This window comes from Hyposmocoma kahamanoa, unplaced genomic scaffold (genome assembly GCF_003589595.1).
Source record: "Hyposmocoma kahamanoa isolate Upper Pololo Valley unplaced genomic scaffold, ASM358959v1 79, whole genome shotgun sequence".
NCBI classification, from domain to species: Eukaryota; Metazoa; Arthropoda; class Insecta; order Lepidoptera; family Cosmopterigidae; genus Hyposmocoma; species Hyposmocoma kahamanoa.
The window spans coordinates 4353196-4377054 of NW_020653993.1; the positions used below are offsets into that span (position 1 = coordinate 4353196).

The 23859-nt window shown below is 37.7% G+C and overlaps 1 protein-coding gene across 3 annotated transcripts in view; it reads left to right on the top strand.

The window, feature by feature from the left end:
* Positions 1–23859, top strand: part of LOC113233600 (irregular chiasm C-roughest protein-like) — a 214487-nt gene that overhangs the window by 15891 nt on the left and 174737 nt on the right. For 2 of the 3 annotated variants that reach the window (XM_026468749.1, XM_026468751.1), the window contains one exon: positions 11766–11797. The exons of the other annotated variant lie outside the window; for it this stretch is intronic. The gene's annotated coding sequence lies outside the window, so the exon portion shown is untranslated. Of the gene's footprint in view, positions 1–11765; positions 11798–23859 lie in introns of those variants that run through there. 3 annotated transcript variants of the gene reach the window in all.

Sequence of the window (23859 nt, forward strand, 5' to 3'; positions counted from 1 at the left end):
AAATATCATTGTAGATTATTATTGAAATAAATATTTGATGACTAAAAATGTGAGAAAGCAGTGAGAACAGATAGTAGCCTACATGCTGATCGAAGAGTCCCGTGAAGTGTTTAGATTTGTCCACTCGACTGGAGATCACTTACGGCGCTGATATTTTGTAAGTCATCCCCTTCAACTACTTGTAATATAAGGTACTACAAAATATCAACACAGTACGAGTTTGTGTATTAAGGGACGTCCTCACCGGGGGAATGTCCTCACGTCACACGTGTGAACATTGAACGTGAAATTTGATGAGTGTGCGCTGAACTGAACATTACAAAGGCCACGCGACGGAATTTAAAGTAAGAGTTGTCAAATATTTGACGATTTAGTACAGAACGCCGTGAACACAAACGAGTTGTTTGGTTTTTGCGATTGTTACTCTTATAGGCAATAAAACTTTTTTTTTCCGGATCTATATTGCGTTTGTTTTTTCAAACAAACCAACGTTTCCGGGCCTATACAGATCCCATGATCACGGTGCTGACTGAGATGGTCAAACAAATAAACAAACAAACTATCCTATTCTGAACCTATGGCATAAAAAATATTAACTAAACACCTTATAGGTTTTTAGTTAGTTATTCGGGCCCTTTACAGTTAGGTGGTTAGGTCGTTTTGTCGGTTTGTTTGAAAAACCAAATATACGCGATTTAAATCCGGAAAAATAGTTTCATTTCCTATGGTGTAACAATCCTGAAAACCTAAGACTCGAAAAACACCTTTTTTTAAATTCTCCAAACAAACATTCTAATTTACGCTACATACGTTTTACAAATTATTTTATTATTATTATTTTTTCTAAACTTGCATCCTTGTGGATTTCTTAAAATGACGATTTTTTTATGTATGGAGAAATAAACTTACTCTCTCCCCCCTTCCGCATTATCTATTTAATGGTGAAGTCTGCTTTCCTAGTGTTTTCCCTCTACTTTTCTCAGTATCTTTGACAATATTATCTATTTTTTTGTTAAAAGCTTTTTCACATACATGTGGAGTCATTGGTTACGAATCCATTGAAATCGAGCAAAATGGCTTCGCTTATGTTGAATACTTTTTTCATGCAGTTAATTTTACCACCTTCCCTCCGCATTAAATTAATAAAATAAATAACACAAGCGCAAATACAGTCACAACACCACAACCAAAAATATACCCAACACGTGTTTCGTCTCTACGGAGCATCCTGAAGGGTTGATGTTCGTCGCTCGGCCGAGGAATACCCTATTATACATTACATATTATGTGCACAAAAGGAGCCTCCTCGCAATGGCGTACTATTCATGTCTTTTATCCGCCTAGCGTACCCTGGGCAACGATCGGCGAGTACGGGGGCCGGTTGGCAAATCACGATAGGAAACATTTCCCACACTTCAGCATGACGGCAACTGTTAATGACGCGCGTAGCGGCAATAACTCCTGGGTCACAATAATATAGTGTTTGCCATCGATACGACAAGAAGAAGAAGAAGAAGAATATAAATGACTAATCTTTAACAACTTAAAGTCACCTTTGACCAAATCCTAAAGTGTGTCTACGTTAGACGAACCGAGCACGAGTGGAGCCGGTTTACTCGACGTCGTTCGCGGAGTCAAGTTTCGACTTAAAATGAGCCTCAACGATCATTGTACTCGAATCTAGCTTTCCGCAGTGTGCTCGAAGCTCGTAGCAAACATAGACGATGTAGCTATTTCTGCTGCTGCTGCAGCTATTATCTGACCACGATTCATGACGCTCGGCTCGAGCGAAGCGTCTGTTACTAAGCACGTCCACGACCGACAATTGGCGGAGCATAGTCGGGCACGAGCCAAACGTTCGACGTGCGCTCGTTCGAGGTTCGTAAGTCAGTCCACACTACACGAATTCGTGCTCGACTCGTAAGCGTAGACCTTTAGACCACCGCAGTCAGCTCAAGTAGTTTGCCATTCGTCTCCGCAGAAATTTGCATATTGTATCTATTCTTTACAATATTTTACATAACCATGTGTCTCTTGGGTCTCAGAAGACGCCCTGTCGCTTTCTTATTAGATCCAAGTTATCCTTTCCATCGTTCAATTCCGGTTTCTATTCTTACTCGTGCACTGTTCACGCGGCTAGACTTGGAACGCACTGCCTATTACTGTTTGCGAAAGTAATCCTTAACTACTTTCAAAATGAGAGCATAAGGAGCATTATTTATCCAGTATTCCATCCATAACTTAGGTACTATAATATGATATATGTATTCTGAGTATTTATACATATAGTTATAATATAATTGAATGTTACTGATATTGTTTTTATATCACGTAATTTGTTGTTGTAGAAATTGTGTCTTGAATTCAGGTCAAGTCAGCAGAAGAATTTTTTTTAAGAAATAAGTTGATACTTTTCTTTGTGTTTTCCTTTTGTTAATTGTGATTTGTGTGTTTTTTCCTGTACAACAAATTATTAAATAAATAAACAACAACGCGAACCTGATGTAACCATGCACGCTACACTGCATAATAACCAAAACAATATAAAATTAAGTAGTTAATTATCGCAAAACAGCTAACGTACAACTAGTTATGACTTCGTGCTTGATAAGCAATAGTTCCGTTTCAAAGCTATTCTTGATAAAATCTTTAATACAATAAAATTACGAGTGCTGATGGAAAACAATGAAACTAACGATTTATTGATTTATTGTTCCTTATTAGATTGTTGCAGTGCTTTTGTTATGGGTTTAGATTCCATCGATAACAGAAGGTGAATTCACATCTGAGCTTCAGCATACGTGCGAAAATATAAAGAACAATAGTGGCCTAGCTTACTGATCTAAAGGTTAAATCTCACTTGTCAGTACGCGTCAGAATTGCGTGGAAGTTAAAAGTGACTTTCATACGGGTTTTATCAGCACGCCTCAATATTAAACGTGCTTTATTAATCTTCATCATTCTTCTTCTTTTTATTGTGTCGATGGCAAACACTATAATGCCGTCATGGTGAAAGGATTCGCCAATTAATTGGTGTACGGTACTAGCCGATTGTTGCCCAGGGCTCACAAGAAGAACAGGAAGGAAATAAATGGTACGTCCTATATACATTTTTTATTTGCCGTCAATGATATATATATTTTATTAAATATCATGATGTTTTTATTGTCAATTCATTCGATCTGAATCAGCCTTTCCCAAAGTGGGCGATAACGCCCCCTTGTGGGCGCTGCAGGCCTAAAGGGGGGCGGTAAGAGACCCAGAAAAAAATGAGGGCGTTGTGTAGGGGCTTAGGAAGAGATTTGTAATTTCATCTAGGAAGACTCTTAGACACCTGAGCTGAGCTCTCGACTCTCGACTACAACTTGTGAACATTCAACTAATATTAATTAAGAAATTGCTTAAACTAACTCGGTTCGACGTTTCTCTTCGTGTAGTGAACTACAATATATCTGTCCTGTTTTATTGAAAAAAAAAAATCATATCAATCGGTCGCTCCGTTTCGAAGTGAAAGTAGACATAAACAAACAAATAAAAAGGCAACAGACACAGTTTCGCATTTTAATAGTTATTAGTATTCCTAGATAGGTAATTTTCGTAGATTCTTACTTGTTCAGTACGATTGAGCATCGAATGAGAGATGCATGTTTGTCTTGTTCCTGTCGGTGCGTGCTGCTTATGCAATGCTATATAAACAACGTAATATTTATTTTATTTTCATTTACGGTTTCGCGCGTAATAGATAAGCAGTACTTAAGTTCAACACTTACTTACGTATTTCTCAAAACAAAACAATGTCGTAAAAAAGAAGAGACGGCAATACTGTGGGGAATATATTAAATTCGGATTTATTGAAAATCCCACAAACCCATCGTCGCCTTTGTGCCTTCTATGTCTAAAAACATTTTCGAATGAAGCAATGAAGCCTTCAAGACTGCAAGATCATTTGAATAAAATGCATCCAGATAAGAAAGACAAGATGTAGCATATTTTCAAGACCTAGAGAAGAAGCATAATACTCAGCCAAGTGTAGCAAAACTCTTTTCGGCGGCTGCTAAGCAAGATCACGACGGACTTCGAGCTTCGTACAATATCTCTTTGTTAATTGCTCAAAAAGGCAAACCACACAACGCCGGAGAAGAATTAATTTTGCCAGCAGTAAAGGAAGTAACAACTACTGTGTTTCATAAACCGGCCGCAGATATTATCCGAAAAAATCCTTTTAGTAATAATTCTGTGCAAAGACGAATTGATGATATGGCTGAAAACATTGAACAATCATTGGGCAATCATCTGAGGACTAGTTAATTCTCAATTCAGCTCGATGAGTCCACTTTACCAACTAATAAAGCATTGTTGCTGTCTTACGTGAGTTTTATTAAAAATGAGAAAATATGTGACGAACTATTTGTTTGCTAGAAATTTAGAGACCGATACAAAAGGCGAAACCATATTCAATACATTGGAAAGGTTTTGTGATGAGAAAGAGATTCCCTTGAAAAATATTATGTCAGTTGCAACTGATGGCGCTCCGGCTATGACAGGGAGCCATAAAGGGTTCCTAGCGCACTTAAAAAATAAAATTCCAGATGTCCTTGCTGTACGTTAATCATAAACAACATTTGGTTGCTAGAAATTTAAGTGAACGACTATTTCAAAGAATCAATCACTGCAATATGTCATCAAAGCAGTCAATAAAATCCGTAACAGCTCTTTAAATGATAGATTAATTCATCAACTTTGTGTTACTAATGACGAAGATTTCAACCGTTTGTTGTTTCATACTGTAGTTCGTTGGCTATCAAGAGGCAATTGTCTGACTCGATTTTACAATCTGTTTGACTCTGTGATAGGGTTCTTGGAAACTAAAGATACAGAATTGCGCAACAAGCTCATTACATCATAGAATGGTATAGCTTACATGATAGACCTGTATAAAATGTTCAACGACATGTATATCCAACTGCAAGGCGATGAACTAAATTTAATTAAAACAAAAAATGTCGTTGCTGCTTTCGCAGCCAAACTGCTTCTACACAAAAAGAATACGGGCAAACGTGAGTTTCACAATTTTCCGAATTTATCAGTATCCTGCAGTAACGACGACTTGTTTGCCTACTGCCAACATTTGGAAAACCTCCACCGAACATTGACTTCACCGAACGACACCAGGACATTTTGAAGTTGGAAATACCAGACTGGGTGTTGGATCCGTTTTCAAATGTCAACACAGTAATATCACCTCAGCTGGAAGAAGAACTTATAGAATTGACAACGAACGAGGAAATATAAATCAAGTTCAAAAATGGCTACCAAGAATTTTGGCTACAAAAACCGGTCCCGCAATTGTACCCTGGATTGTGGTCAATAGTTCAACGATTCTTGATAGCATTCCCATCGTCACATTTGGGTGAACGTAGTTTTAGTGCTGTGACAACGCTGCTTACTAAAAAGAGAAATCGTTTGCATGTTACCGAACATGGCGACTTGCGGCTGTTCTTGAGTAAATTGGAACCTGATATCAACAAACTTATTAAACAACATCAGATTCATCCTTCACATTAGTTTTTATATTAGAATCGATTATGTTTGTTTTATTTTGAATAACAGATACTCTGTCTGAATACTATAAAGTTGCGTTTCAATGACCATTCTCATTCGCAGGGGTAGCTCGTAAGAGTTAACTTGAGACCTGAGCGCCGTTGTGTACTACCTATTGCGCTCAGGTCTCAAGTTAACTCTTGCGGGTTATAGTAAAAGTCTCGTTTAGAATGAATGTTTGATCTCCAATAATATAGCTTACAATAATTAATTTAATTTGAAGGTTTTTAAGTAGGTGAACAAATGGGGGCACTAAAAATAATTTATTCTCAAAGTGGGCAGTTGACAAAATAAGTTTGGGAACCCCTGATCTGAATGGACTCGAACCAGCGTATGTTGCCACAACGGAGCTACAGTTCTAACCAATTTCAAATTATGACATTATAATTATGGACGAATGCTTATGTTTTGCCAGGAACTGCAATGCAATTATTGTATAATATAACAATACCTTCGTACACACACTTCGGTTAGCTAAAACATTCGTTATTTGTTGCATTTTAGAAGTGTGTTTTTAGGCTGAGTTTTTGATACAAAATATTGGATGCTGGAATTTTCTATATCAACAAGAAATGCAATTGAATTGGCTTCTAACGGTTGGGCCTCGGTCCTGTTTTCGGTCCATTTTTTAACATTATATAAATATTATTATGTTGGCGATGACAAAATTATGAAATAATAAAACATCTCCTAACCGTGTCTGTGTAATTATTGTTATCCCTTGAAGAGTAAGTTCTGGGTTTCAATTTTCTATTAAGGATTGTAATTAATATTTTGTTTAACAAATACTAAAGCGTAAATATATATTTAGATATAACGTAAGTAATATGAAAACAACTTGTATATTATAATTATTTTTATTTAATTATCGTATTCTATGCTTTTTTTTGTTTTAATTTATGCCATTTTGAAATCAACTAGAGGTACTAATATAATAGAGAATTGTTGTTGAAAAAAAGTTGGCCATGGTTCGTTAAAACATCAAAAAAACTTTTATTGTTTTAACATCCAATCAGTAATGTCAGCATTACTGTGTTCCGGTTTCGAAGGGAGCTGGTGAAATTACAGGCGTATATTATGTATTTTATTATTATGTATTTGTCAACTTGTGCCTCAGGGTGACGGGCGCAGTGGCAGTGATCCTCAGATCTTTGCGATTTAAAGCTCTGAGTGGCACTGCAACTGTTATGGATACGTGCAGCTTACCATCAGGCGCACGACTTGTCCGTCCCGTCGCTACATATTATAAAAAAAAATTGAATTGTCTATGGTCATTTTAAAAATAACATTTTAGCGCGTATTTTATGAACAGGCGGAAAAGTTTTAAGTTTCCCATTCTTGAAAAAACGCTCAAAACTGGAGAATCACAAAGGTGTCGTATTTCCTCAGGATGTCAAACAACATAATTATTTTTACAAAGCCTTGGCTTACCTTGTCCGTCGTGTTTTCCCGATATAACCCCTTCAGATTATCATTTGTTTCGGTCTTTATGAAACACTTCAAATGATCACGATTTTGGTAGCGAAAAAACCATCAAATGGCAAGGAATTTTTAATTGACAGAGAGATTCTAATATTACCCGAAAGATTGCAAAATATTATAAATCAACATTGTGCCATTGTGCCAAATATTGTGCCAAAGAACCAGACCAATTGTCTGGTCTCAAACTAGGGATTTCTCTGTACTATGCGTATCAAAGGAACTGTATACTCTCCGAGGCACTCCCCAGAATACCCAGACCAGAAGCAATTTCGATAAGTTCTTTTTTTATGATATCAAGTGACGGGACGAACAAGTCGTGCGTCTGGTGGTAAGCGCTTAATCAATAACAGTTGCATAGTTACTCAGAGTTTTAAATCGCAAAGAATCAATGCCAATGCGTCCGTCACCTTGAGACATAAGTTGACAAGTCCCATGTGCTTGTAATTTCTCCAGGACCCCTTATCCTTTAAAACCGGAACGCAATCATGTGAGTTTGCCTGGCGGTAGAAATAGGCAAGGGTTTCCCCATTTCCCAATTTGGTCCTACCGGGAATCGAACCTGGAACTTCCTCATATGGCGTCCATATTATAAACCGTAGGGCCACTGAGGTCGTCACATGGGCAGTACATAATTGATTATTCGATACAGCACGGACTTTTTGGCCAATCCAGTACCTTGTAATTGAAATCCAATAACGATATCGATATGCAATTCGTCATCATTATCAACGCATTTATACTTCCTCCTGCTGGGTAGGGGTCTCATGTCAGGTGAGGGTTTTAGACCATAGTCCGCCACGCTGGCCCAATGCGGGTTGGGGGCTTCACATGTTTTCCGAGGGTTGTGAACCTTCTTGGACATGCAGGTTTCATCACAATGTTTTACTTCAGCGAAAAGCTCGTGGTACATTTCACGTTAAATTAAGAAGAACTTTGATGTGCGAGCCCGGATTCGAACTCGTGGGCTACCAATCAATAGTTCGAAATGACGTTTTCCAGAAATAACGTTTCCTCGAACTTTCATAACCACGAATTTTGAGAAGAAAATGTTTTTTCTTTTAATCCTTTTTTTTTTGTTAACCCGGGGGAATCTGCTTACACCCTGGCCCCGCGGGGGGGTTATGTGGGACTGGGCTTAACCCTGAGGGGGAGCAGCCCGACCGCAGTAAACCCCCGGAGTGTTCCTCCTCTCCGCTGTAAGTGGGGGTACGGGTACGATGTTGCACTCGTCAGCGCCCCCACCAGCGGCTGGCCGCGCCCTGCGCAGCCTCTCCGCGAGAAGGGAGAAACATCGATTCCCCGACTCCGAATGCGAGGCTCGCCGAACACCAGACGAGCCTTCCATCCCGGGCCCCTCTATGCTGGGCAACGAACTCCCCCGAGTCCGTTACCCAGGGGCGATGGCGGGCCAGGACAGCATCCACTCAACTGTGAAGTTCAGTGGCTGCTCCCCCAGCCCCCGCGGCGGATCTGATGACAGGCTCCGCCGCAACACCTAGCGCGCTTCCACACGGACTCTCCGAAGAGAGTCCCTTGGAGTGCCAACCATGGGCCAACCGCCCACATTCGGCCGCGGAGGATAGGCAACGACATACCGACACGTCTCTTCCCCCGCAGTCCCGCCGCCACTGCATCATAGAAAGCATCATTTTCTGCATCATCATTTCTTTTAAACCTAACTTTAACGTAACCGAACCTAATCATGTCTTGCGATAAACATCCAACATGTCCTGAAAGAACAACGGTTTCATTGTAATTCGGTTTTTGGTGTAATGAAAATTCGAACAAACGTTATTCCGTAATAAAATTTAGAGTTTGTGATAGGTTACCGAACCCGTGCCCTCTGCTTGAAAGGCGGTAAGTAAAACTATTAGGCTACCGTGGCTTGGTTTGCAATTCACTAAAAGATATTTATTAGAGTAATAATTGATCATTTCCCTTATGTGGTATTGGTAAATATTACTAAGAACATGATTGTTTTGCCAAGAACTTGATTAAGTTACGTTCTCGGGATTCGCTTATCTTTTCGTTCTCAGCGGAATCAAATTATAATTACGTGAATCCGGATACTTCTCAGGTCTCGCAGGTATTATAGGTAAGAACTCTCTTTTATTTTCCTTATACTTACTTAGCTTAATCTATATCGGGGAACTGATTATTTATCAAGTTGTTTTTCTTTTCTGGAACAAGCTAGAAAAAGAAGAAAAGATATAACAACATAATATTTGGTATCCTCGGTAACCTAATGGTTTAGATTGTGGACGCTGGATGCGCAGGTACAGAGTTCGATTTCCGGTGGGACCATCTTAGAACAGAAATTTTCTTAGTTGATTCTGGTGTGGGTGTTCTGGGAAGTGGCCCAAAGTTTAAAGTTTAGTTCCCAGTCCCTACTTTAAGATCAGGCAGTTAGTGTGGTTGTCTGAAATATAAAGGATTACGAGGGACGGTACGATCAAGCCGGTGTCAAGCGACACGTCTACCTACAACAGTTGCAGTGCCACTCACAGTTTCAAATCGCAATGATCTGGCACTGCCAATTACAGCTCGGTATATTATGCATTGCCCTATGGATGAATTTGTGACTTGTGAAGACGACTTTTAAGTACAACTTATGATAATGCAGTAGAGCTCCTTTTGAAAGAGTTCGGCCAGACAAGTACTAACCTATTTCTGCCGCCAAACAGTAAAGTGAGCATTATTGTTTTCCAGTTTTGAAGGGTAAGGGTGCTGGAGAAATTACAGGCACATGGCATCTGGCAACTTTATATCTCAGGCGGAGGTTTATGACGGGCTCAGTGGCAGTGCTCTACAGGTCTTTGTGATTTAAAGCTCTGAATGGCACTGCTACTGTTATGAACAGGTTAATTTCCTTAACTTCTCTCTCAAAGAGGCTCTGGCGCCCAAATTGCAAATTACCCTAACTGCACGTTTTTGCAGGACAAACATGTTAATAATATCAGCTGCAAAGGCATGGGTAATGCCTAATGAATGGATTTTTGTCATACATTATAAGCACGTATAAGCTGTATAATCTTTAGTACATTTACCTTATACGATAATATTAAACCTCATAAATGTCAAACGTCGAATATACAACAGGTGGGTAGATCTCATAGACCTTTCCAGTTGAAACAAGAAATTATGCCTAAGTCCGGAATATCCTAAGATTCAGCCCATATAACCAAAATGGTTGTTAGAGAGAAATAGTGCAGAGTTAATGCCAATCAACCTGGTAGTTATTATTATTATATTACAGGGAATTCTCATGTTCGATAGCAAATATGCCGCAGGTTAGACGTCATATCGTCCTGCTCCTGGCTAAATATAGTAACTTACATTATAAATTTTTTTAGGGTACGACGACAGACGATTCTTTTTTGTTTTTTTTAACACACTCGTAACCCCGTACTAGAGAAACCCTATATCGCGGGTCTCATGGACACACATATAGGTAGACAACCACAAATCGCGAGAGAAACAAATGTAGACCATACAAATATTTCTCCCCGCCCGGTAATTTAAACCGGGACGTCTGTGTGGCTGTCCTGCATAGTAACCGTTTGCCAGTGTTTCAATGCCTACACTTCACTCGGAGCGTAGGGTTGGCACTTTATTATTTTAGTTCTAAGCGTAATTTGAAAAATAAATAAATAAGGTGTTTATCATCGTATTCTCGTGCTCGAGCAGCGTGGATTTTTATCTCGATCGTGGGAATATGATTATGAAATAAAAATGAAATATTCAATTTGAGGCACTCTTATTCAAATAAATATAAACACAACACACACACACACTCGACATAGTCACTCGACAACAATACGTACGCCATTGCTTAAGCACCAAGCAAACGCTTCTTTTCTATAATGAATGGCGCATGTGACAACCCGCGCTGTGCAACGACACTGCACTGCGAGATTATGCGAATGTGTGGGTCCCACGGCGCGCACATTCGTGTTTGTATGGAGTTACACTACAAGTATTGCCACCTTACCTATTTCTGCCACCAAGCATTAATGTGAGCATTACTGCGTTCCGGTTTAGAAGGGTACGGGTGCTGGTGAAATGACAGGCACATGGGACTTGTCAATTTTATGTCTGACTGTGACGGGCGCAGTGGCAGTGTCCATAAGATCTTTGCGATTTAAAACTATGAATGACACTGCAACTGTTATGGATATGCGTGTCGCTTACCACCAGGCGCACGACTTGATCGTCCCGTCACTTGGTATCATAAAAAAATATATTTTATTATACTATGGATAATACATACGTTTGATATGGGCAAAAATATTTTTACCAATTTCGTATGTTTTGAATTCCATGTAACTTGTACGCTTTCTTTCATAAGTACTTGAGAAATTTCCTAATTTGTTTTACATTCTTTTGATATGTTAAATAACAAGTTCGTTCCGTTTAATAGTCGTACATATAATGGGCGTCACTTGCAATTTTGACGGTAAAAACTTATTTCTGAATTTTTATGTTCTATGTTATGATATAAATAATTCATATAAATGAAAAAAAGTGTTTTCTCTTTGACCCGCCTTTGCGACAAATTTGTTGAACCAAAAGAAAATAATAACTGAAAAAGAGCACCTGAAGCAAGAACCTCATTTTTGACTGTATTTATATGTATAAACAATTTGCCCACATGATATTTAACAAGGGTTCTATTGTTTCAGAAACGTCTGAGGGCATCGGCACAGCAATTCATGTAAGGTTTATCGCAATTATGTAATAAAATAAGTTTTATCGAACGCATAAAAGACAAACATAAAAATAAACAACAAACCTCCATCTCACCTGACGGAAAGTGATGATGAGGTCGACGGTGAAGCATACAAACCTAAATAATGCCCATTCATTCTCCAAGCCTAGGTTCGCCATATAAATTAGGAAGCATAAGGCTTCGTGCAAATCCTTAAAATACCCACTACAAAGGGATGGAACTCAAGCCTACGTCTAGTTCTCCAATGATGGAAAGAGGAAGGTGGAGTTAAATCATGCAATTACCTCGCATACTCTCCGTGATATAACTTGTAGAATGCTGATAAGCAGGCAAGTTTAAGGCGTAAGTGTAAGGTGTTCAAGACACTAGCTTCGCCTCTCCTAAGTCGGTGTCACCTATAAGCATTGACTTACAATTATATGGACGTCGGGTCCGCGCTAAAAGTGTCCGAACTTAAAGGGCGTTAAAATCGTGTACAGAGCGTCATTCACGCTTTAGTCTTCGGTTGTTCGACTGACAGCGAAGCAAGCAAAATTAGACAGTACTGCGATGACATTACAATTAAAATTCAACGTTTTAGCTTTTTCATATTCCTTTACATGTCCACTACGTTTAAATAGGTTGACTTGGGAATTGTGTTTTCGAGGTTTTTGTATTAGACCCGTCGTCCATTTATTTGTAAGTCAATGCCTATAAGCCTCAAAATTTCAGATTACTTTTGTTAAATGGTGTTTATAGTGAAAATAGTCCCTTGAAATTTTTATTTCCGTTTTAATGCTTTTGATGTCTCTTTTATATCATTCCTTTTAACACGGTGTCTGCTTTTAAGTAAAGACTGTGTTAATATAAAATGTATCGGTCTCAGTGGCCGGAGGAGGATATAAGATCAAAAAGGAACTTTTCTCAATTGTTTCTGGTCTGGATGATTCGAGAGCCTCGGAGTGAATTTGTAACCGTTGCTCTCGTAAAACTTTTATGCTGCGGGTTTACGATTCAAAATGTCATTTTTTATAACTGGTATTTTACACGTTTCGCATTTGACAAAAATTGCATTGAATAACATTGATTTTACTCAAGTTGTGTTATCGAGATTCATAATGGAACCAATCACAACAAGATAAAACTCATAACTTAAAATTGTTGTTGCAATCATTTTACTTACTAGGCTAAGATGGAAATAAGTCATATTATCATCTTTAACAACATCTTTATTAATTTCAATTACAATGTTTTTTACAGCATATAATTTACACCTGTCAGTATTGTGTAGGAGGATGTGATATATAATACGCCTTGTTTCTCCGCCTATATCCTACTTATCCTTCGCCTTTCCAAGATGTCTGTTACAAAATGATGCAATGTCTCAACATATTATTCCACTCAAAATGTAAAGCAATAGAATCAGTATTCGAGTTGCGAAAGTCCCGTTGCTCGTCACACGAGAGAAATCAACTCGTCCGCCCACGCCATGCCGCGGTGTGCTACATGGGTTTGGAGATCCGCAGACTAAGAACTGAGGATAAGAATCTACACGAGTGGCCTGTGGTTCACTTATACTTACAAGTCGCTTAGTGCCGTACGGGTCCAATACATCAATCGGTTTAGGATGTTGATGGTGCTAGCTTGCTTTTGCAGTGCGTCTACCATATTTGCAGAGGCGCGGGGTAATGGTTTCAATGCGGTTATCCGTAAGGAAATAGCCTCACAGCTCAGCAGACTGCGGAGCAGTACCAACCCCTTTTTACAGGTCATACCTGATAGATATGACCTGCCCATTATGAAGTCTTTCATTCGGGTCTTGAGTCCGTAGCTTATTTAAAGATTTCCAGATCTGCCATTTCAATTCGTGGCTAGTTGGAGACTCTCAGAAGGTGGGGTTAAGATAGATGGTCTCTTTTGCGATAAAGGTTGCACTTCGCCTGAGCTAGCTCATCGCTCAGAGGATAGACATCATTGACGAAAGTTTTTCCGGCATCTCAGTCTCTGTTACACTGTGAAGTGGTCTTGCTTGGGTGCCGAATATCGATAGCCATTTTGGTTCTTTCGCAAATCTTCGCTACAGTTTTGCAGAAGTGTTAAGATGAGCAGTTATGATCAGACAGGTGTCGTTTAAGTCTTTATCCACTAAATTTGCAAACGAAAAACGCCGAGCGTGTATGAAAGAATTGTTATGTGGTCTCAACCTACGCCGATGGGAAAAGGGCGTGAAGTTTATGCATGTTACATTTCTCAATTTCTTTTCTTTACCGTGATCCTAGGCATAACTTGAATAATATAATAAGCACCGAACCTTACCCTCTTTTGAGCCACTCACCCGTAACAACAATTGTAATCTAGTGTAGAAAAACAGAAGTTGCGGTTAAAATCATCTTCAATTTCGACGCCATAAGGTTTGAGTAATACATACAATAAAAATGAATCATTTCCTATAATCATAGATATACCGTACATGGTATATAATTTTATAATTTTCTGTAATAAGCGGACGCAATAACAAGAGAAAGTTTGGTGCTTTCACAGAAATTTTGGCGATTTTGTCGGAAATTAAATTTTGTTTCGACAAAGTACAAATACGACGTTACGATTGCTGACGTTAAGACCTCCGATAAAATACGCACATACATTTATTTCAATTAGGCACAATACATTTTTAGTGTGTCAGACAACCAAACCAATTGCCTAATTCTTTAACTAGGAAATTGCATGTACTATGGCTGAAATTTAAAACGAAATTGGATTTTTTTTATTGAGTACAAAGTCGGTTTTACCATGGATCAATAAACAACTCAAAAGGACTGCCAATCGCGACAAGACAGCGAAGTCGTGTATTTAGTAGGTACCTATTGGTACACCAGATGTCGCGCCATGTAAGGAGTGGATGTTTTTTGTAACTAATTTTTTAGTAGCCGTGGAGCCTTGTGAAAGAGATCATCCAAGAAATATTGCCATTTTACTATTACTACCGCCAAGTAGAGATGTGAGCATTACTACGTTCCGGTTTTAAAGGGCAAGGGTGCTGGTGAAATTACAGCCACGTGAGACTTGTCAAGTTATGTCTCAAGAGGTGGGCGCAGTGGCAGTGCCCCTCAGATCTTTGTGATTTCAAGGCCCGAGTATCACTACAACTTTTATAGACAGGCGCGTTGCTTACCACCAGGCGCACGAATCGCTTGTCCTGTCACTTTGTATCATAAAAAAGTACCAAATAACCTTTTTTGTAACTATTTTGTTTTACTTTGACAAGTTGCAATTTATCAGAGTTACTCTAATTTCCAGTGATAACAAACAAATCAACTAGATGGCGCTTATTGCACAGATTTCTATGGATATTGTTTACAATCAGCGCCATCTACTCATATTAGGAAGCGTTAATTTATAAATTAATTTGCAATTAACGTACAAAGCCATCTATTGACGCGCGTATTTGTAAAATTTCAGAAAATTTTTAAATCTGATGTTCCATAGTTGCCGAAGCCGTGGTAGCCTAATGGTTTGACCTACTGCCTCTCAACCAGAAAGTCGTAGGTTCGAATCCAGGCTCGCACCTCTGAGTTTCTCGGAATTTATGTGCGAAATTTAATTTGAAATTTGTTATGAGCTTTTCGGTGAAGGAAAACATCGTGATGAAACCTGCACGTTGAAGAAGGTTCACAACCCTCGGAAATCGTGTGCCAGGGTGACGGACTATGGCCTAAACCCTCGTGCCCAGCAGTGAGACGTATAAAAATGGGTCGATGATGGTGATAGTTGATATGAGCATTTAGTATGGAAAGGATTTTAGGCTTAACTTGATTGCTTTACATCCGATGGTGCAACAACATCAATTTTCAAATCTGCTATTCCATAATTGGTATTTACTAAATACGTAGACGTAATTTATTTCGTGATGACACATGGAGTAAATTGACAATCGGTGGCCAAGAGGTGGCTATAGAAACATGGAACGTTTTTTTTTTTGTGATGCCACTGGTATGAGATGGGTGGACGATATTGGTAAAGTCGAGAGCCGTACTGCCCTCCTTGTCACAACTAATGCATTTGCATTTTGGTAACTTCCGAGTTATTGGCACCTAAAGTTTAATTTTTCTTTGAAATATGTCAGTTACACTGTATTTGCTTAATAATAAAACTGAAACTAAGTAAGATATAAAAAACAGCTTATAATGGGCTGTAACAGCACAAACAGCCTATATTCAGCCGCGAGTAAAATAAAACCACATGAGATCATACCGATACCTCCAATGAACACTACGCAAACTTTTTTTTCCGAAAAACTTGTTTGTTCGAATTTTCGTTACACCGAAAACCGTATTATAACGAATCCTTTGTTCTTTCAGGATATATTGGATATTTATCGCAAAGATACGATTAGGTTCGGTTGTGTTAGGTTAAGTTAAAAACATTTTCCTCTCAAAATTACTTTCGAGGTTGTGAAAATTGGAGCTCGAAGGACCAAATATACAGCCGTCAACCCCAAGAAGAAGATGTTGAGGATCTCGACGAGTTCGTTGAATTAAAGACGATTTATTTTTAGTTTTAGTTGACTGTAATATATTGGCAATAGGATACTGGTTTACACGAGTAGTGCCATTAATCGCTAAACAGTAGTGGTTTCTAATGAAAGCACAATTGAAAAGTGAACGTCTTTTTTTACTTTTGTTAGTTCATACAAAAAGTTCGTTACATATATTTATGTGCTAGAGATGAAATAACATGTATGTGATATTAATTGATGAGTTCAAAATAGATCCCCCAGTCTACGTAATGTGCCTTTGACGAGCGTTTCCTTATTGCTTCGAAAATTACATTAAATTAAGGTATAACAGTTATGTTGCGTCCGCAACAGAAACAGGAAATAAAGCTTCGACAAAAAACGAATTTTGTGAAAAAAGAAAAGAAACAAAAATGAAAATAAAGAGAGACCAGGTCCAAAAATTAAGTTATGTAGTATTCATTGGAAGTATCGAGACGTCAAAAGTGCTAGTATCACTTGAAAGTCTTAAAAATAATACAAACTACTCGCTACTACGCTCCTTCAGTGTAAGACAGACGTAACAAAAACCAGCCAAAATTATTTAGCAATGAAAATACAAAAACACAGAGATACGTTATTTAATTTTTCAATAGATGGTGCAATGCTTATTGTAATGTAACGTTTAAGAGCTCTTCAAATGCAATGCTGCTCTAAAAGCAAAACATAAAACTTTTGACTTATTTTCTATACATTTTTGCAAATATAAGATAAGGACCTGTTTTACCGACAATTTCGTAATCTTTAAACTTTTTTCCTGAAAAGTCATTATTTTGTCGATATCTTATTACACCACTGGTATGATTACTTTTTTGCCATTTCAGATGACTGATTTTAGCCGAAGTTGTTTAATATTAATTGCCGGAATCACCACAAATTCAGGTATACGGCAAAATATGTTAATAATCCGTGTGTTTTTGAAGGCATGTTTCTATGAAAGCAAAATTATGTTTTCGTAGGAGGAATAAATTGGTAGAATCTAATATAATTACTTATACGCTTTCGTTTAAATTTATTTTTGTTTTAGCTGTATAGTTCAGACATTTGAATATCAAAGGTAGTTTAATTCTGAAGTATCATTGGTAAGTAATGATCAAAACTTATTTATAATTCAAGTAACGGCCTTGAAAGTTTCAAATGTTAGTAAAGAACATTAGTACTGCCAGAATTGTTCTTAAGTATACATTTTTTATAAGATAAGAATAAGAAGATGTAGTGACAAAGGGAGGGATGTTTACTTAGATGGTTTGGGCATATAAAGAGAATTCATGAAAGAAGGTTGACGAAATAGATTTACAAAGTAAGAGTGAGCGGGTAAGTTAGTAAAGGCCGAGGAAGGTGAACTCACCATGACCAAATTGAGGGCGTCCTTAAGAAAGTCAAAAATATATTTAGCCGAGGAGCATGTATGAAAGCACTGATGCGTGAAGCTAAAGATGTGAGTCAGGATTGTAGCAAGTAGAAGATTGTTGTCGCTATCTACGCCGAAGGGAAAAGAGCGTACATATATGTAATTATTTCATCTCAAACTATGAAATGTCCTTTACAATATACAAACACACACTACCAGAGTAAAGAAATTAGCCTCGGTGACACAAATGCTTAGAACACTCACACTAAAACCTATGTTTAATAGTTCATAATAGGAAATCCAAATCTAGAACCTCCTCATCAAGCGTCCATAGTGCCATGAACGATGATTACGTAGTTTTAGGAGATTTTCCTTTATTATGTCATAATTTTATCAACACCTAATATATTTACAAAGGCCTTATACGTGACATTAAAAAAAAATGGCGGACAGGACCGAGGTCAGAAGGTTCAAAGCCATTTCAATTGTACTTCTCGTTGACAAAGAGAATTTCGACATCCAATATTTTGTATCAAAAACTCCTCATAAAACACCTACTTGCAAATGGCAACAAATAACTATTTTACGAGCAACAAGAGTTATTAAGTTACAATACTAAAAACTTTTTAATGCCGTCTTTGGCAGTAAAATATCGTGAATTATCGCGCATTAAAAAACAAAACTATCATTTAAGTTGGTATACTGACATTAATTTATGAGTTACTATTTGTATCACGCGATTTTGTTCCATCGTTATAGGAATTAAGACCTGTTTTGATGAACTTGTAGGAGTGAAGGATTTTCAATCCTTTTTTTTGCATAAAAACGAAAAAACACCGCTGTTACCCCAAGCATCTCTGTCATTTGGCATAAAGGTGTCGCATTCATATTCATGTCTGTAAATAGACCGATCACGCTTATCTCTTACACGCCTGAAGCACACTATTGCTCTCCATCTAACACATGGTTTCTTAACCTGTGATCTATGGAATCCTAAGAAGTCCGTGTAATGAACGCCGGGGGTCCATGACTCATCTCACTCACCTACTGAACATAATGCATTAATATAAATATTGGTATAGAATATGTTGTGAGTAAATGACCTTTTTTATCATAAAAAGTGACAGGACGAACGAGTCATATGCTTGGTGTTAAGCTATACGCCTGTCCGTAGCAGTTGCAGTGCCAGAAAGAGCTCGCAAAGATCTAAAGGACATTGCCATGACACACCATGAGACATAAGATGACCCATGTACCTGTAATTTACCAGCACACTTAGCCTTCAAAACCGGATTACCAGAAATAGGTAACTTTAAGGCAGTACTTCCCTGAACGAGCTCTACTGCTAATAAAACCTTTTTAATTTTCGCGCCCTTTGACGGACTTCCTTTTTATTGGAGCATGCGAGACGCGTGTCAATGCAACCCGCGAGCTTCTCTTTTTCTTCATCTTTTGGAAAAGGTTCGTCGACTCTTTGAAAGTTTGAGAGGGGTTCATGACTAGAAAAAGGTTAAGAAACCCTGAACTAATACATCACTTTTGCTCCTCGCTTAGCAGCAATGTTTTTATACGTTTTTTTATGACGCCAGGTTATGGGACGAACAAATCTTGCGCCTGTCTACAACCTTTGCAGTGTCGCTCAGACCTGTAAATCGCTAAGATCTGTGAGTCATTGCCACTGCGTTCGTCACTCTGAGACAAAAAAAAAAGTCCCATGTACCTGTACTTTTATCAGCACCCCATATCCTTCAAAATCAAAACAATGCTCACATTATTGCTTCGCGGCAGAAATAGGTAAGGTACGGTTCGTAAGTAATATATAACAACAAATGACATATTTTTAGTCGATATAACGCTGAATCATATATGATATAATTAATTTATGGTATACAGACTTTTGACTTAATCTTGCATAATATAAAGTGACTGGGTATAATAGACGATTAATATAACAACTTTTAATCTAATATACCGAAGGCATAATGTTCATTTTATATAAACACTACAGATATAACATTCACTGAGTATTTTTTTAATTATATTTATAATACATTATATTATAAATATAATTCCAGTGGTGTTTAGGTGCAATGGTGAATGAACCGAATTTGTTTGTATTTGCTAGTTGGTTCGACCTCCCCCTGCGGGCTTAGGTTAGCTTAGTATATGCAATTAAATATTCTGCTTAAAGTTTTAATAAATATTTTTTATCTATTTAGGCAGTACTTTCCGAGACAATTTTCACCTTTCTTTCAAGAGCTCTACAGCTATAAAATTTTTTACACGTGGCCATTAGTTTATTATTGACACTTTTGACTTGGCCTGTTTTTAAGGGCACCCATAATTTGTCAACTTTTTTCAACGTTTTCCTTTAGGAATTTATTGTTTTCTGAAAAAAAGAAACTTTATATTTTCGAAGATAAAAAGAACACAAGGCAATGACTGCTTATTGTTTTCAAGAGAACACACAAACACAATATTTTTAATGAAACCGGGCTTTTGTGAGTTATTTACGTTGCTTTGTTAGATTTTATTAGACCATGACTTGAAATATACAGATAAGGCACAATAAAAGCTTAAATACTAAAAAGTAAAACTAGGATTAAATTATATGAATAAAATAAATGATGAAAAAAAAAAAGAATAGAATTGGGTTCCCGCGGCAAGGTGCCCAAGAGGCTGGCAGCGTTCCCCGTTTGTATGGCTATGCTAATGCGATGAGTGCCTTTGCGTTTCATAGACAGTCTGCGAATTTTTTGTATAAAATTTTGTACAGGTGAAGGGCACCGGGACCACACGGGGTTCTGGTATTTATTACTTTTTATTCTTTCCACCAGCTCAACTGCGGAGCCCGCCCTCTTGCTGGTGTGCTGGTGATGGGATAGGGTAAGTGTGTCGGCGCACGCGGCGTCCCACACCTGTGCCCGCCCGATACTCCAAAGGATAGGAGTCATTGGAAAACCTCTTGTTAAAAACTAAATATGTTACATAATTAGTTCTTTTTAAAGGGAATATTGTATTTACTTTATTCCCGCATAATGTCGATTTAAGCTATTTTTTCCCAATTTCCGTTAACCGATTTAACAAAAAACCTAGGCATATAGATTAAATAAATGAATGAATCAATGAATTGAATTCCAATAAAGCCGACCTGGTGATGGAAATGGCAAACAGATGAGAGGAACTCCTCAACACTGTACAGCAGCTGCCTTGTGTTTAAGCTCTTATGATTCTTTTAGACGAGTCTTCTGCATGCGTTTCAATTGTCGTTGAGGAGGCCGCAGTAACGAACACAACGAATACGGATAAGGTATTTTAGTGGCAGTAGAGCTCCGAAAGCACCGAGATGTGAAAGAGTTCTTCCAGGGAAGTACTGCCATCTTACATATTTCTGCCGCCGTGCAGCCATGTAAGCACTACTGCGTTTCGGCTTTGAATGATAAGGGCGCTGGTGAAATTACAGCACATGGGACTCGTCAACTTTTTGTATCAGGGCGACGGGCGCAGGGGCAGTGCCCCCCAGATCTTCGAGATTTAGTATAGTGGAAGTCAAGAGCGAAGCTTCGCTTCGATCAACATTTTTTATAAAATTGCGAGATTTCGTGAATTAACGGAAATACATATATTCGTAGTTACAATAAAATATATGTGATGCAAAACACTAACGAGTTGGTTTACATTCGGTAGCGTCCGGTTGTAGTGCCTTACAGATTACACAGCATCCCAAGATGACTCAGAAACTGAGTAATCGTTAGTACATTTAACTGCACCGGAAGTTAATTTAAAACAAAATTAGTTGGCTGTCGAAATACTAATTTAACTTATCTAAATTGAAAATAAGGTAGGCGCAGGAGCTTTTTAAGTTAAAAAAACATAATTACCATAACAGACTGGTTTATTTGCTATAGATTTTTTTATGATATCAAGTGACGGGGCGCATAAGTCACGATCCTGATGGTAAGTTACACGCCTGTCCATAACAGTTGTAGTGCCATTGAGAGTTTTAAATCGCAAAGATCTGAGGGGCACTGCCACGGGCAGTGACGGTGCACACTGTGGGACATAAGTTGACACGTCCCATGTGCCTGTAATTTCACCAGCACTCTTACGTTTCAAAACCGGAACGCATTAACGTCAGTAACATTACTGCTTGGCGGCAGAAATAGGTAAGGTGGCAGTACTTCTCTGGACGAACTCTTTCTGTCCTTAAAAATTACTCAGATATTGCTTTAAGAGTGACAGCAGAGAGCAGTAGCATTCGTTAATATGTACAACGACTTCAATGGAGAACTCTAGTAAAATTTAACATAAAATGTTTTTGTGATCCATCTTATTGGATATAAGCGCGATGCAGACTTCGCGTCAAGTCCCGCAGAACTTCGCAATAGGTGTTTTTGCTATCGGGTTTGATTGACAGGCGCGCATCCAAGACGTTTCCGTTGAGCAAGGATTATAACACCTTCAATCCTCGTAATACAAAAACTCAAGCGTGGTCTTAAAGTTGGGAAAATCCTAACAACGCGATTCAGACATGGCGTGTTTGAGTTAATGCCATCTAGCGACCAATTTCAGAACTACTATAAATAGGGTTGTATGAATTTGCGTTCAAAAGTTATTGTTTTACCATAATGATTATCAATATGTATTTAATAAAGTTATGACGTAAAAAGAAAAAGAAACATAACTAGCGATAATTAATCAATAGATTATAAATAGTCATTACATAATAACAAAATCGTATATTTGTTTGTCTTCTGTCTTCTCTAAATTGCTATTGATGGATAATTTATGCTATTAGAGAGACTTATTGGTGCATGATATTAAGAAAATATTCCTCTGTTTCTCGTACTGATATTATAAACCCTAATATCAAACATCTAATGTCTTCGATACCCCGTATACGACCCGCTGCCTGCTTGACGGGTCTTGGCTAGAAGATTTCCCATGTCGTTTGAGAGTTCTGTAAAACTGTCCCCAGCACACAGATTTTCTTTCACCATTAAAGAAAGTGATATTAACTCGTAGTAAAACTTTGAGCTGAAGACTGCTCTGTGGTAATGAACTCCTCGATGTTTTGTTTCGCGAGTAGATTTTAAACCTTTTAAATTGTGTGTTCCATACTATAATTGGAAACTATAGTTGTAAATGTCTCATAAACAAACCAACTAGAATCACGGAAACTATTAAAACCTGTATTGATAATTTCATTGTTAACTCTAAGTGTAACTGTGTCACCGGCTATGTAACTAGACATAAATTATCCGATTATAAGAATGTCATCCAATGTAAAATAGTAGTAAATAACAAATTGTTGACCAAAAATTTCAACAAAAATTGAAAAAGAAAACCTATTTCGCCCAGAATATGACTGAATCTAATAAAACAATTTTCAACAAAATGTATGAAAAGGCTCTTAAAAAAGTAATGATCATGGCTAGAAAATTTCATTATATGAAAACAATACAAGCATTCAGTAATAAAATAAAAGAAATTTGGAAAATTGTTAGCGAACAGACTAAAACAAATGTAAAAAGAGCAATAATAGATAGAGTTAAAAATAAAAAGAATAATGTGGTAATAAAAAGTAAAAAAAGAAATAGCATAACATATTAATGAATATTTCACGACTGCAGCATACAAAACCAGTGAAACATTATAAATATCTATAAATGTATGTCATATCCACATAAAGTTAAAGAACCTAAACAAACTATCCAATTTTACTATATTACAATGAACGAACTTACACTGACTTTATAGAATTTCAAAAACAAACGATCTAGAGATGCTAAAGAGGGTGCTTAAATGCCTGATTTTACTAAATGATAATTTACTAAACATGTTAATATTTATATCTAATGAATGCCTTACAGTAGGAATCTTTCCTGATGTGTTGAAAGTAGGTCGTATAATACTCTTACATAAGAAAGACGAAAGAGACGACGTAAATAATTACAGACCGGTATGTGTATTGCCTATTGGATCAAAAATTTTCGAATCGATATTGAAGAGAAAAATAATGTTATTTTTAGAGGTTGATAAATTGCTCGTAGACTGCCGTAGACTGCTGCTCGTAGAACAGGAAAGTCCACAAAAATTGCGATCTGAAAAGTCGTATACTTCATACTAGAGCCCAAAAGTGCAGTAGTATTTTTGTCAAGTGAT